Raw genomic sequence first — 17,085 nt, 5'->3', positions numbered from 1 at the left:
TTAATCTCCATATAATAAAACTCGAGATGGAACTTATTTGTAAAATAAGTTTGTAAACTTACTTTATATTCTCATAATTTATTTTAAACGAGACGCTTCATTCATAGAATTAGGTTACAAAAATTGAAAAAATAACTATAAGAAAAGAGAAAAATATTAATGGAGCAATGAAACCTTGACGATATATATATACTTTAAATACAAAGAAAGAGCATATTTCTAAAAATAATATTAATAATACTTTAACATTAATTACAAAGAAAATTAAGAGAAACGGCTACGCGGAGTAATAATGTAGTAAAAGACAAAATCAAAACTTGAGGTGCAAGAATTGAAATTAGTATGAATACCTACTGAGTTTTACACAAATTTCATCAATCCTTGGTTCCTCTCTTTCTTGTATTCCCTAAAGTTTACCAAACCATGGTATCCAACATGCGCAAACATCTTCCTTCGTTTGCATCAGCTTCGTCGTGGTTCGAGGTGTACGCTACGTTCTCCACATTCACCATGCTCCTCAGAACTGCATTCAATGATCTCATACCCCACCAAATTCGATCCTTTCTTGTCTCAAAGCTAGAAGCCTTTTTCCATAGCCAACCAAATAATCAAATATCTCTCCGAATCAACGAATTCTGGCACGATCGGTATAATGGAAATGAAGTTTTCCTTGCAGCGCAGGAGTATCTCCCCACCAGGATTACCAGCACCTACAAATCACTCAAAGTTGGTAAACGAGAAAACGAAAAGCACCTGAATCTCGCAGTGGATCCAAGCCAAGAGGTGGTGGACGAGTTTGAAGGCACCAAGTTCACTTGGAAGTTGGATGAGAATTCAGACGAAAACTCGCGCGATTCCTGGAAGCAAGCCTTTGTACTGACCTTCGACGAGAGGAACAGAGAGAGAGTGTTGGATCGGTATATCCCACACGTCCTTAAAACATACGAGGCCATGAAAAGTGAGAAGAGGATTCTGGAAATCCATTCCAGGAGGAGTTACGGATGGACCGACTGGGAGTTATCTCATCCTGCCACATTCGACACGCTGGCCTTGGATCCCGAGTTGAAGCAAGCTGTAGTTGATGATGTAGATCGGTTCCTGAAGAGGAAGGAATTCTACAAGAAGGTGGGAAAGCCTTGGAAACGTGGGTACTTGCTGTATGGACCTCCGGGAACAGGAAAATCTAGCCTCATTGCAGCCATTGCCAATCACTTGAAATTCGACGTGTATGATTTGGATTTATCTTGTATTGCTTCTGATTCAGACCTGATGGAAGCCATGAGGGATATATCTGGCAGTTCCATCTTGGTGATTGAAGACATAGATTGCAACAAAGAGGTGCATGATCGATCAAAACCAAAACAAGATTCAGATATTGAGAAGGAGCGGGGTGAGGGTAGTGGGAAGTTTAGTCTGTCGAATTTGCTGAATTTCATCGATGGTTTAAGTCAGGCGGTGGAGAGGGGTGGGTTATAATATTCACTACTAACCACAAAGAGAAAATAGACCCGGCGTTGCTGCGCCCTGGTCGCATGGACATGCACATTCACTTGTCCTTTCTCAGAGGTAGGGCGTTTCCGATTATGGCTTCTAATTATTTGGGTATTGAAGGACATCATCCTCTGGTTGAAGAGATCAAAGGAATGTTGGAGAAAACACAAGTCACCCCTGCAGTTGTAGGAGAGCATCTCATCAGAAACGAGGACCCTGACCATGCTTTGGAAGCACTTGTTGAATTTCTCAAACAACAGATGAAGGAGACCCAATGAACTCTGCTAAAGAAAACTATTTTCTATCTGTGTTTTTCTTTTTAACTCTGTTCAACTTAAAAGAGAGGCAAGAACATAATAGAAAATTATGTATGAATTATCAATTATAATTTATACTACAAATGCTTATTTGCTTTCTTATACTAGAAAAATGTTTTTTTAAACACAAGTTTTTTACATTCATTTTACATTACATTTTTTTATTTTTTATTCTTTTCTTTTCTAAAAAAATACAAAAATTTATTCTTTTATAACCTTTTTATTAATGTAAAAGTATGTCATACCAATTTTCTTTATATTATATTATATTAATGTGTTCCGTGACTTCAGTGCTTCTTTCGTTAAGTATTTTTTCTTCTCCCCTTTTGATGTAATATGTGACGTCCCAAAATATATACATCAAACTTATATAATAAAGACGTCATCACTTATTAATATAGGAAAGCAGTCAAGAGTAATTTAAGGATTTCAATCATCCTTAGAATAGCATGGAATTGAAAACTTAGAGTATTAGGGTTTTCTCCCTAGAAATTACATAGAATTTAAAGCTTTAAACGTACAAAAGTTCATCAAAGCTAACTAATAAAAGCTAGTGAATCTAAGCTGCAGCATTGCCTTCCCCATCAAGTACTGGTTCCAACGTATCCTCCTTGCCATCTGCTCCCGTATAACGAATTATACGATCATCGCACATACCCAAACACAAACAAACACAAACAAGTAGGGTAAGCTAACATGCAACCAATCATTTATGAAACATGCATGCAAACCTCATATAATAATTATGTCATACATACTCATACCATCATACAACAATCACATCATACATACTTATCCATTACTTTGATACACATGGTAAAATGATATCACAAGACGTGTTACTTTATAACCCGACTCGTCCGGACTAGAATGATTACCGAGCTATGGCGGGTCTTGCACTCGTGGTGGCTTTATGAAACTTGGCACTACCGCCTTATGAAACTTGGCACTACCGCTTTGTGAAACTTGGCACTACCGCCTTATGGAACTTGGCACTACCGCCTTATGGAACTTGGCACTACCGCCTTATGGAACTTGGCACTACCGCCTTATGGAACTTGGCACTACCGCCTTATGGAACTTGGGCACTACCGCCCGGCCACAGTCACGAGGTTAATCCGTTATCACTCACCTTGGATCATATGGAAGCACCCAAGACTAGGACCTCCTGCTACTCCTCACCACATGGTTCAATCCTCTCTACATGAGAAGAAAGGCCATTGGAGTTTCAGGATGACCCCCAAAACTGAGCTACCATGCAATCATTCTATACACCCCCAAATCACCACCATGTATCCTCTCCTTGAGGATCATGGAATTACGTTCATGAATCATACTATTACCTTGAAACTTAACCCAAGACATGAATAACCATATACCATCATATTATCACAGTGAATCTAACATATCTCATACATTCACATACTTTCCACATAAATAACATCATTATAGTTCACAATCATGTTCAGATGCATAAATTCAAATGTAATAAAATCCAATCATTTCAGAAATCATACAAACTGAATATATTCCAACAGATATATTACACAATAATTTAACAATACATAATCTGTTCAATAGGATTTAAGTTAAAAACTTGTCGAGTAGACTTCCAGGAAAGAGAGGTGCGTCACAATGGACAACTTAAGTACCAAGTCTTTCCTTAGCCAAAGTGTTCCTCAACTAGTTTTTAACAAATTTCTTATTTACAGATTCAAAATAACAGCATACAATATTTACACCGAATTTCAACATAGATAAACATACAGTAAGCATTAACAGTATTTACACAGAATTTCAAGATATGAATAGTAATAAAACAATACTAAATCATAATATAAAAGCATAGAAATACTAAATCATAATATAAAAACATAGAAAAGTTAGCTCCCCTACCTCTATTCCAGACTTAATCTCCTGCTCCGAATTTGTTTCCCCGAAACCCTTCAGAACCTCTACTCTTCTTGCAACTAAAAATTTCTCCCTAATTCTTTCTTCTCTATTTCTCAAGCTCTCACTTGATTCCTCTTTTCTTGGTGCAAAATAACCTTCCCTCCTATGGCTATTTATAGGTAAAAAAAAAAATTTACTATTCATTAATATTTTAATATTATTTTTATTATTTAAAAATAATATTTCAATCATTTTCTCACCAAATCTGATCCTAATTTCTACCTACTACTTTCTTCCATGCTAAGGAATCCAAATGCTGAAAATTTATTTTTACTATTCACTTTTTACTATTTACTATTTACTTTTTACTATTTACTATTTACTTTTTTTTTTTACTATTCAAATTAAAAAATTTACTAAATAAGTTACCAAAAATTTGAACCTCTCCTTCTAAAATTACTATAATTTTATATCCAAAATTTACATTTTTCTATCCATTAAAATTATTATTACTAATAAAATACTAAAATTTACTACTATAATTATTTTCTTTTTCATGGGTCTTACATTCTCCCCAACAACAAAAATTTTCGTCCTCGAAAATTCAATACATCAAGAAAATAGTTGAGGGTATAATTGCTTCATTTCTTCTTCTAACTCCCATGTAGAGTCACCTGTTCTCCTATCCCAAACTACCTTGACTAGTTTGACAGTTCTCCCTCTAAGTTGTTTGTTTTGGCTCTCTTCAATCCTTACGGGTTGCACTTCTACTGACAAATCCTCTCTGACTTGCACATTTTCAACTTCAAGTACATGAGAAGAATCAGACACGTATTTTCTCAGCTGAGATACATGGAACACCGGATGCAGGTTTGCTAACTGGGGTGGCATGGCTATCTCATAAGCTACCGGTCCTATACGTCGTAGGATCTGATAGGGACCAAGGTACTTAGGAGACAACTTCCTAGCCCGAATTGCTCTCCCTACACCGGTAGTTGGAGTCACTCGGAGAAACACATGGTCCCCAGCTACAAACTCTAACGGCCTGCGCCTCTGATCAGCATAGGACTTCTGCCTGTTTTGAGATGCTCGCATCCTTGCCTGTATAAGCTTCACTTTCTCTGTAGTCTGTTGAACTATCTCTGGTCCCGTTAACACATACTCTCCTTCCTGAAACCAACACAAAGGTGTTCTACAACGTCTACCATACAGGGCTTCAAACGGAGCCATACCGATACTGGCCTGATAGCTGTTATTATAAGTGAACTCAACCAGTGGTAATATCTCATCCCATACTCCTAGGTGGTCCAAAATACAAGTCCTCAGCAAATCTTCGAGCGATTGGATTGTCCGCTCAGACTGCCCATCAGTTTGGGGATGATAAGCCGAGCTCATCTGAAGTCTGCTTCCCATCTCATTCTGAAGGGTTTGCCAAAACCTGGATGTGAACCTCGGGTCTCTATCTGATACAATACTCGAAGGCACTCCATGCAACCTCACTATCTCCTTAACATATAGTTGTGCCAACTTTGTCATAGACATTCTCAAATCAATTGCCAAGAAGTGAGCACTCTTGGTCAATCGGTCCACTATTACCCATATTGCGTCATGTTTTCGAATAGTGCGTGGCAAATGGGTAACAAAGTCCATCGCGATGCTATCCCATTTCCACTCGGGAATCTCCAACGGTTGCAACAAACCTCCAGGTCTTTGATGTTCCACTTTTGCCTTTTGACAAGTCAAGCAAGAAGCCACAAATTGTGCCACGTCCCTCTTCATACCCGACCACCAGAAGGACTTCTTGAGGTCTTGGTACATCTTTGTCATGCCTGGATGCATGCTAAAACGGCTTTTGTGACCTTCTTCCATGATTAACTTCTTCAATCCTGAGCTGCTAGGAATACAGACTCTGCCTTTAAATCTCAAAACACCGTCGACCCCCAAGGCAAAATCTTTACCTTGTTCAGTTCCAATCAAACTAGCTGACGTCTGAAGTTCAATATCCTTCGACTGCTCTTCTTTAACACACTTCAACAAGTCATTGGATACCACCAAATTATTGCATCTGATGCTGTCAGCTTCAAATTCTACTTGCAACCGCAAATCTCTGAAGCTTGCTACCAGCTCTAATTCTCTTATCATCAATGAGGAAATATGCACTGCCTTTCTGCTCAATGCATCTGCCACTACATTGGCTTTCCCAGGATGGTATAAAAGATCAAAGTCATAATCCTTAAGGAACTCCATCCATCTCCTTTGCCTCATGTTAAGCTCTTTCTGATCAAAGAGATATCGCAGGCTCTTATGATCACTGAACACCTGAAATTGCGCACCATACAGGTAGTGTCTCCAAATCTTTAAAGCAAATACTACAGCCGCTAATTCCAAGTCATGAGTGGGGTAATTCTTCTCATGAACCTTGAGTTGTCTTGACGCATACGCCACTACCCTCTTCTCCTGCATCAGCACACACCCTAATCCCTGATGAGAGGCATCACAGAAAACCTCAAAAGGTTTACCTGTGTCAGGGATAACCAAAACTGGAGCGCTAGTCAACTTTTGCTTTAGTTCTTGAAAGCTGACTTCACACTTGTCAGTCCAAACAAAAGGATTATCTTTTCTGGTCAATTGCGTCAACGGCGTTACTATTCTGGCAAAGTTTTTGATAAAGCGGCGATAATAGCCCGCCAAACCCATAAAACTCCTTACTTCAGTAACAGTCTTTGGCTTTTCCCACTGAAGTACAGCTTGTACCTTAGCTGGATCCACAGCGATTCCACTAGCTGAAATGACATGCCCCAGAAAAGGAACTTCTTCCATCCAAAACTCACACTTGGACAGCTTGGCATAAAGCTTTCTTTCTCTCAATATCCCAAGCACTGTTCTAAGGTGCCTTTCGTGTTCTTCCCGAGTCTTAGAGTAAACTAGTATGTCGTCTATGAAGACAACTACGAATTTATCTAAGAATGGTCTGAAGATCCTATTCATGTAATCCATAAAGATGGCTGGAGCATTAGTCACACCAAAAGGCATAACTACGTACTCGTAGTGGCCATATCTAGACCTGAAAGCCGTCTTCTGTACATCATCGGCTTTTACCAAAATCTGATGGTAGCCCGACCTCAGATCGATCTTAGAAAATACAGTAGCTCCGTGTAATTGATCCATCAAATCATCTATTCTCGGCAACGGATACTTATTCTTGATTGTCAACTTATTCAGCTGTCGATAGTCAACGCACAACCTTGAGCTACCATCCTTCTTCTTTACTAGCAACACCGGCGCACCCCACGGCGAAGCACTCGGCCGGATAAACTGTTTCTCTAACAGTTCTTCAATCTGCTTCTTCAACTCAGCCAACTCGGCTGGAGCCATCCGATAAGGGGCTATAGATACTGGCCCTGCTCCTGAGACCAGATCAATAGAAAACTCCACTTCCCGTGGAGGAGGTAAACCAGGAACTTCTTCAGGAAAGACATCCATGAAGTCATTCACAACCAGAAGGTCTACACTCTGGTTCTCATGCATTGAAGAGTTTAAATCAAAAGTTCCATTCATATGGAACAAGATTAAGAAACAGCTGGCGCCCTCAAAGATGTCTTGCCTCAACACACCGAGTGATAACGACAGGTCTTCACCTTCATCGGGAAATATTAGCTTTTTCTCACCGCAGTCTAAGAGAATACGATTGGCGGCTAACCAATCCATTCCTAGAATTACCTCTAGACCTTGCAAAGGTAGACAAATAAGGTTCACTTTGAACCTACGTCCCTTGACTTCGATAGGACATCTAGGACACACATTAGATGTCTTAACTAACCCAGCTGCTGGTGTAGACACCATCAGATCGCATGGAAGCTCTCTGACAACTAAACTAAGCCTTTCCACACAAGCCTTCGACACAAAGGAATGTGTCGCCCCCGAGTCAAACAATGTAACACATGAAGCTCCAAATAACAAACAACTGCTAATAATCAAATTACCTGCACTGGCTGCCTCAGCTCCAGTCAATGCATAGACTCTCCCTACTGCTTGTGGTCGGTTACCATTCTCCTGGATGGATCTTCCAGTCTGGCGTGGTTGTGGTCCTGCCCTTATAGTAGTAGGACAATCTCTGGCATAATGTCCCTCTTGCCTGCAGATGTTACACTTCCTATACCCTTCTAGCTGAGGGCACACAACCTGGAGGTGTGGTCCACCACACTTGAAGCATCTCACGGGAGTGGCAAAGCTGGATTGCCCCGATAACTGAGAGGAATAACCCCTGGACCCAGAGGAAGTAGGTCTAGAGAAAGGGGTACTCCTAGAACTGGAGCCTCCCCTGGATATCATAGGTCCGCCAACCCTTAGTGGTTGGCTCTGTTGTTTCTGAGGTCCCTCTGATTCCTTCTTAGTCTTCTCCATGTCACGAGCCATCTCCACCAGAGCAGAAAATTCTCTGATGCGTAACCCCTTCACAAGTAGCTTGATATCACCTCTCAAGCCGTTCTCAAATTTCCTGCATTGCCACTCTTCATCTACCGCCATAGTGTTGAAGCGAAGCAGATGTTTGAAACGATCAACATATTCTGATACTGTTTTGTTGCCCTGTACCAACTCCAGAAATTCCACTTCTTTGGCAAATCTGACACTATCAGGGAAGTACTCAGTGTAGAACTTGACCCTAAACAGCTCCCAGGTAATAGGAGTCTCACTTCTTTCCAATATCATCCTCATACTGCTCCACCAGTGGCCAGCTTCCCCGGTCAATAGATACTGGGTGTAGGCCAGTTTCCTCTCATCAGGACACCCCTTAGCCTCATAGATTCTTTCCATGTCCCTAAACCAATGATCAGCTTCGTCAGGGCTACATTTTCCTGTGAATCGGGCTGGATGATGTTGGAGAAAGCTTTCCAGACTCCACTCTTGAACAGAAATAGTGGAAGAAGAAGCAGTTGGAGTGGTTTTGCCATTAGTCAACACTTCCATGAACTGCCTTTGAGTGTTCTCAGATGACACTCTTGCATTCTCAGCAGCTACCCTAGCAGATTCCAGATTTTGTAAGGCTATGGTGTTCTGTTGAACCAATGCAGCATTCTGCTGTTGCAACGACTGAAGAACCGCATTTAACATCTGGTTAGAGTCAGGTTGATCAACTCGCGGAGGAGAAGGATGAGGAGACGTAGGTGCCATCTTCTGTTCACACAGAGAGAAAGACCATTAGTCTAACTCAAACTAATACACGAGACCAGGGTACGCAATCACAAACGAAGCACACCCACAACCTACAGGTTTCTAAGGAAGGAACTGCTCTGATACCATTAATGTGACGTCCCAAAATATATATATCAAACTTATATAATAAAGACGTCATCACTTATTAATATAGGAAAGCAGTCAAGAGTAATTTAAGGATTTCAATCATCCTTAGAATAGCATGGAATTGAAAACTTAGAGTATTAGGGTTTTCTCCCTAGAAATTACATAGAATTTAAAGCTTTAAACGTACAAAAGTTCATCAAAGCTAACTAATAAAAGCTAGTGAATCTAAGCTGCAGCATTGCCTTCCCCATCAAGTACTGGTTCCAACGTATCCTCCTTGCCATCTGCTCCCGTATAACGAATTATACGATCATCGCACATACCCAAACACAAACAAACACAAACAAGTAGGGTAAGCTAACATGCAACCAATCATTTATGAAACATGCATGCAAACCTCATATAATAATTATGTCATACATACTCATACCATCATACAACAATCACATCATACATACTTATCCATTACTTTGATACACATGGTAAAATGATATCACAAGACGTGTTACTTTATAACCCGACTCGTCCGGACTAGAATGATTACCGAGCTATGGCGGGTCTTGCACTCGTGGTGGCTTTATGAAACTTGGCACTACCGCCTTATGAAACTTGGCACTACCGCTTTGTGAAACTTGGCACTACCGCCTTATGGAACTTGGCACTACCGCCTTATGGAACTTGGCACTACCGCCTTATGGAACTTGGCACTACCGCCTTATGGAACTTGGCACTACCGCCTTATGGAACTTGGGCACTACCGCCCGGCCACAGTCACGAGGTTAATCCGTTATCACTCACCTTGGATCATATGGAAGCACCCAAGACTAGGACCTCCTGCTACTCCTCACCACATGGTTCAATCCTCTCTACATGAGAAGAAAGGCCATTGGAGTTTCAGGATGACCCCCAAAACTGAGCTACCATGCAATCATTCTATACACCCCCAAATCACCACCATGTATCCTCTCCTTGAGGATCATGGAATTACGTTCATGAATCATACTATTACCTTGAAACTTAACCCAAGACATGAATAACCATATACCATCATATTATCACAGTGAATCTAACATATCTCATACATTCACATACTTTCCACATAAATAACATCATTATAGTTCACAATCATGTTCAGATGCATAAATTCAAATGTAATAAAATCCAATCATTTCAGAAATCATACAAACTGAATATATTCCAACCAGATATATTACACAATAATTTAACAATACATAATCTGTTCAATAGGATTTAAGTTAAAAACTTGTCGAGTAGACTTCCAGGAAAGAGAGGTGCGTCACAATGGACAACTTAAGTACCAAGTCTTTCCTTAGCCAAAGTGTTCCTCAACTAGTTTTTAACAAATTTCTTATTTACAGATTCAAAATAACAGCATACAATATTTACACCGAATTTCAACATAGATAAACATACAGTAAGCATTAACAGTATTTACACAGAATTTCAAGATATGAATAGTAATAAAACAATACTAAATCATAATATAAAAGCATAGAAATACTAAATCATAATATAAAAACATAGAAAAGTTAGCTCCCCTACCTCTATTCCAGACTTAATCTCCTGCTCCGAATTTGTTTCCCCGAAACCCTTCAGAACCTCTACTCTTCTTGCAACTAAAAATTTCTCCCTAATTCTTTCTTCTCTATTTCTCAAGCTCTCACTTGATTCCTCTTTTCTTGGTGCAAAATAACCTTCCCTCCTATGGCTATTTATAGGTAAAAAAAAAATTTACTATTCATTAATATTTTAATATTATTTATTATTTTAAAAATAATATTTCAATCATTTTCTCACCAAATCTGATCCTAATTTCTACCTACTACTTTCTTCCATGCTAAGGAATCCAAATGCTGAAAATTTATTTTTACTATTCACTTTTTACTATTTACTATTTACTTTTTACTATTTACTATTTACTTTTTTTTTTACTATTCAAATTAAAAAATTTACTAAATAAGTTACCAAAAATTTGAACCTCTCCTTCTAAAATTACTATAATTTTATATCCAAAATTTACATTTTTCTATCCATTAAAATTATTATTACTAATAAAATACTAAAATTTACTACTATAATTATTTTCTTTTTCATATGGGTCTTACATAATAGATCGTAGATCGTGATGTTTGCGATATTTCCGGATATTAAAAAGATAAGAATGGCATTTCGTGTTCATAAAATTTTATAAAAAATAAATGATAAAAAAGGAAAATTATTGGAGTTCTTGTTACCATTAATCTTACACTTTCCTTAGCTAGCTATATGTTTCACTTAATCACACCACTTAAATTCAAAATTGTTGGTCCCATAAAATATATATACGTAAAATTGGTATATGTTTTAAATATTCTTTTAATTTAAATATATTTTGTATACAAAAAAATTTATACATTTATATCAAAAATTTAACATCCCAAAATATTTGTTGAAAATTTACCACTACCAATAAATATTTTATCAATAATAAAAATTCAAATTTATTAACAGATTTATTACTAAATAATATTTTCATTTTGTAATTAAAATTCACATTTTATTTTACTAACAATTTGTTTTTTTTCTATAATTTAACAATTTCATGTAATGGTATTTAAAAAAAAAACTACAAATATTTTTTCTTTACATGTAAGATAGATAATAAAATTAGTAATCAAAATTCTTCTTAACGAGGCAAACAATAGATAAACACTACCATATATATTGTTTTATGTAGTGTGGGTTTAGATGAATATTATTACATTAGTTGAAAATCAAGGTCAACCTCGACCAACCATAATATTGTTTTGTGTTGTGCGGATTTAAGGTAAATATTATTTCTCTATGGAATTAAGAGAAGTGAATAGATATAAATATAAATTGTGTATGAAATTCACTAAAGTAATATTTTTGTGAACTTTTTGCATTACTTTATGTAATCATTTTCGTATTATCTAACCACCAAAAAATATTTATTTTAATATTGTATACTCCACCTAATTAACGAAAATAAAATTAGATTAAATATTTTGAATATTTTTAAAACAAAATTATATTATTAAAAATTACATATATTTTGTTATTAAAAGAATTTAAAATATCTCTGTATATTTTTTCCATTTTACCATGCTATATTACTTTTGTAGATGTGTTAGTTATTTTAATCCGGATAAAATAATGAAAATATAAGATAAATAGAATTTTAAACATGAATATAATTAGAAAAGTCCAGATGTTATGATTCTAATCTGATCTTTGTAAAGACAAATTAAATAAATAATTTAATATTTAAGAGTGGAATATCACACTTTCGCTTTATTTAATAGTTATGTCATTATATTATTAATAAATAAACTTATATCTAATTGTAAAAAAAAAGTTAAATATCTATAATTTTAAAATTTATACGTTAAAAAAAACAAATTAAAAGTTTAGTAGTAAATTCGAAAAAAATTAAAGTTCATCAATAAAACTTATTAAAAATCCAACATTAAAATTTGAAAAAAAGTTATTAATATAATATACCTATTAATCTAAATTATAAACCATGTATATTTATTACGTTATATTAGTAATTCCGTATATAATTGAAAAGTAAATGTGTAATTAATAATTTTTATATATAATTGAAAAGTAAATGTGTAATTTTTATTTTGGGTATAAGGTTGAGTTTCTACTTAAAATAATTTTTTGGTCTTTATATTTCAATACTATCTTTTCCGTGTTAAGGTAATATATTTACCAATTCAATGAAAATACATACCTTGATGTTAAAACAATTCATGTTCAACTATTAAAGTAGTTAATGCTATAATAAAAGCACAATTAAATGGGTTAACAATCATACTTTTAGCATTTTTATAATTTTGTTTGTGAACTTTTGATTAACTTCAGTCTAATTACGACTAAATTTTTTTTAAACTTGATTATTAACTTGTTTATGCAAAATATATGTTTAGCTTATTTTAATTGTGATCGATTGATTTTTTTTTCTATGTTTGAACTGTCGGTTGCACTATTGCAGTTGGTTTCAAACAGTTAGTCGGTATATACAGTATAATTTTAAAATTTAGATTATTAAATTAGCAAAATTTAAAGTTTAACAACTGTTTCGGTTTGTGGGATCTTCCAAACTTTGTTCATCTAACTCCTTGTATAGGGCACCAATGTCCTTAACTCCGTTTAGATGCCAAAGTCAGTCAAGATGGGACAGTCAAGCAATAAATGTATATTAAATATAACCAACCTACCGTCAAATTTGTATTTATAGATTTTGACACGAACTTCATATTAATGTCCGCATGTTTGTGCTTTAACTTAAGTTAATTATCTTCAATCTTAATTTTTGTTTAAGATTTATACCTTGATAAGTGTGAAAAAGAGTTGTTTTTATACTTATAAATGAGCTCAATCTTGTAATTATTCATGTTGTTCCTCATTGAAAAGTTGTAATAGGTAGTAGATTGTTATGTAAAATATTGTACAGGAAATGGTGTATTATTTAGACTATGTCAGCCAATTTTCGCAAAGCGAAAGCCAAAATTCGCACTGCCAGAAGAAGGAAATTCGCATAGCGCACACCAGTACCTGTGCGCTGAGCGAATAACATCAGTTTAAGTGCAGCAATTAAGAAAATTCGCATAGCGCACCGGTACATGTGCGTTGAGCGAATTAATGAAGTTAAGTGGCTTTAAAAGATGTGACAGAAAGACAGAAACATTCTTCTGACAGAAATTCCAGACAAAAGAAAGAAACAAAAACATCTCAGGAACTTCCGGAGACTACTTCAAGGCATCAAGACACCATTGTTGCAAGGGATTGCTTCAAATGTGTACGTTTTAGATGACTAGGAGTAGTTAAATTTCTCTTTCGTTGGGATTGGATGTAATGAACTGTGATTTAATTTTCCTGCTCAATATATCGTTGTTCGTTCATATGCTCTTTCTTGAATTTATTATCATTGTATGAAAATATAATGTTATTTGAATGTCTTTGATTACTGGAAAGTAACTTTGAACATGAACGTAGATAGAGCACTTAAGTGATTGGGATCTAGGGATAGACTCAATAACTTTCATTCTTAACATCAGACTTAATGCAAATTGTATGTTAAATTGACTAAGGGATTATCATTTTAATATATTAATTTAGAACTAGTTGCTAAGGGATTAGGACTAGTATGCCTTGATATGAATGTTTGAATGAAGTAATGAAATATTGAACAGAGTTTTATATTCATATGATTCATGAAACTCAATTCCAACGAAGTTTCTTTTAAATATAAATTCCTTGCACACCAACTGTTTGATAAAATACCAAAAATAGTTTCTTGTGTTGTTTTGTGCATTTTGATGTCTAATTGAGTTATAAAAGGAAGAATTGTCATGTGTTGCACAAGTCCCTTGGGAGACGATACTTTTACTTATTCACTGTATTACTTGGAACAATTTGGTATACTTGCCAAAACAGTTCATATTACTCGATCAACCGGTTCGTTAGGTGCTCCTGATTGATAAGATCGTCCAATCTTGAATTGAAGAGAGAGTCATACAATACAACAATAATTCTTTACATAAGTATAAATATGTTTAATGGTAAATTAAACAAATAAGCTAAGATACTTTCAGTATTTATTTTCTCTCTTAAGTGAATGCACATAAACTTAGAGAGGTCTTAAATAGATTTTATATTTATTTTAATTTAAAACATTAGATTCAACATCTCGATCTCAACTTGTATGAAAATAACGAAATACAAGAAAAAGTAGAAGAGAGAGTTGAAAAAAAAAAACATACGAGAGCGAAACACATTTTACTATATATAGAAATATATATTAGACGAGACCCATCAATTTGGCTCCCTAACATGATTTGGTCTTGACTCACGTGGGTTAAGGCCAGAAAAACTCACAAGACCGAAAAGCCTCTCATTAAAAAAAGCTCACAGGACCAAAATATGTACAAAGGTCCTGTGCGTTAGGGTCAACTCAAAAGGTTTTTTTTAAAAAAAAATGTTCATTTTAAATACAAGAAAAAATGTAACTAATCCTAATTTATTACAAATCTAAGTGTTATAAATTTTTAAAATGATCAAATTAGATAGACCAAAATTATTGTCAAAAACATCTATACAAGTTTTCTAAAAATAAAAAAAAAATGATCAAAGAATTCTTAATTAAATTGACAGATCAAATTGATCAATTCTTAATATTGTAATTAGTTTCTTTAACTACACTTTTCATATGTGAAAAAATAAATAAAATACTGCAACTTGAATCTTAATGAACTAACTTATAAAATTACAAAAAATTAAGAAAGATAATTTAATTTATATATACCAATAAATAATAATATGATGTAATAAAATACTTACTTCTTTAGACGTCTTCTCATATAATACAAATATTTTTTGTATTGAAATCATGTAAATTATACTTTTGGTTTCTTGGTTAGTAGGTGGTTAATTTGTTCATATAGTTATAATTATTCTATGCGTCCAACAAATAATTTCAGCCTTCATTCTTTTAATTATTTGACTTAGTCTACATATATTAAAAAATTGTTAAGGTAAGGTGATGATGCGAAAACAATATAAATATCTACGTGACATTAGTTTTTTTTTGTTTATTAAATGTAAATGAATTATAAATACTTTAAAAGTAAAATTATGAAAAAAAAAAAACATTATCTAACCTGAAGCAATAAGCAAATTAAATTGACGCATAATTCAAATCTTCACAACTTCGTGATAGGTTAATAGTAAAAAAAAATTGTCCATTTTTTAAATATATAAACTAAAATGGAATTATTAAATTTATGGAAGACAAAATTATCCATTTTTAGAATATGCGAATAGAGAATTGAACGATTAAAACTATGGACTGCCAAAATTGTCTATTTTTCAAATATATCAAAATTATAATTAAACTATTAAATTTAAAAAAAAACGAACACTACCAAAAATATTAAATTATTTGAAAATTATATTTAAAAACATTCGTTACTTGTAAATTACTACTGGTGATATACATATATATATATATATATATATATATATATATATATATATATATATATATAATTATATATAATTATATTATTACGATTAAACATATTTTTTAAATTAAAATTTTTAAAATGATTCATATTAACTATATTAAACGTTAAAATGAACATTTTTGTCTTTTAATATATTGATGGTATAATAGTGTAAACATTTAATCATACAAAAAAATAATTAATCACATCCTAACTTATAATCACCATTAATATATAATTCACGTATTAATTAATCATAAATTAATAAAAAGAAATAAATATCTACGTGGTCTAAATAATTTATATTTTTAAAAAAATAATTTAATGAGGTTAAATTCACCTTAATCCTAATTCTAATTCATTTGAGAGATGATTTTGAAGATTGAAACTTTTTTCGATCCTTCTTAAAGGATTTCTTAAAGTAAAATTTTTCAAGAATGGATTACAACTGATCCATGAACCATGAGTGAAGTTTAACCTTTAAAATAGAGTTTTTTTCACAAATGAACTATCGCTTCAGGTTAGATAATGTTTTTTTTCTTCATAATTTTACTTTTAAAGTACTAATAATTCATTTACATTTAATAAACAAAAAAACTAATGTCACGTAGATATTTATATATATTGTTTTCGCATCATTATCTTACCTTAACAATTTTTTAATATATGTAGACTAAGTCAAATAATTGAAAGAATGAAGGCTGAAATTATTTTTTAGACGCATATAATAATTATAATTATATGAAAAAATTAACCACCTACTACCAAGAAACCAAAAGTTTAATTAAAAAAATTACATTTAATCTTTACATGATTTCAATACAAAAATATTTGTACTGTATGAGAAGACGTCTAAACAAGTAATTATTTTATTACATCATCTTATTATTTATTGGTATATACAAATTAAATTATCTTTCTTAATTTTTTTTAATTTTATAAGTTAGTTCATTAAGATTCAAGTTGCAATATTTTATTTATTTTTTCACATATGAAAAGTATAGTTAAAGAAACTAATTACAATATTAAGAATTGATCAATTTCAT

At 33.8% G+C, this 17,085-nt stretch overlaps 1 pseudogene; it reads left to right on the top strand.

The window, feature by feature from the left end:
• Positions 1-211: 211 nt before the first annotated feature.
• On the top strand, positions 212-1,896 carry LOC148192039 (AAA-ATPase At2g18193 pseudogene; annotated as a pseudogene).
• Positions 1,897-17,085: the final 15,189 nt, after the last annotated feature.

Source organism: Vigna umbellata, chromosome 10 (genome assembly GCF_029865625.1).
Source record: "Vigna umbellata cultivar VRB3 chromosome 10, Vumbellata_1.0, whole genome shotgun sequence".
Lineage (NCBI taxonomy): Eukaryota > Viridiplantae > Streptophyta > Magnoliopsida > Fabales > Fabaceae > Vigna > Vigna umbellata.
This window is presented reverse-complemented; position numbering and strand designations above follow the sequence as displayed.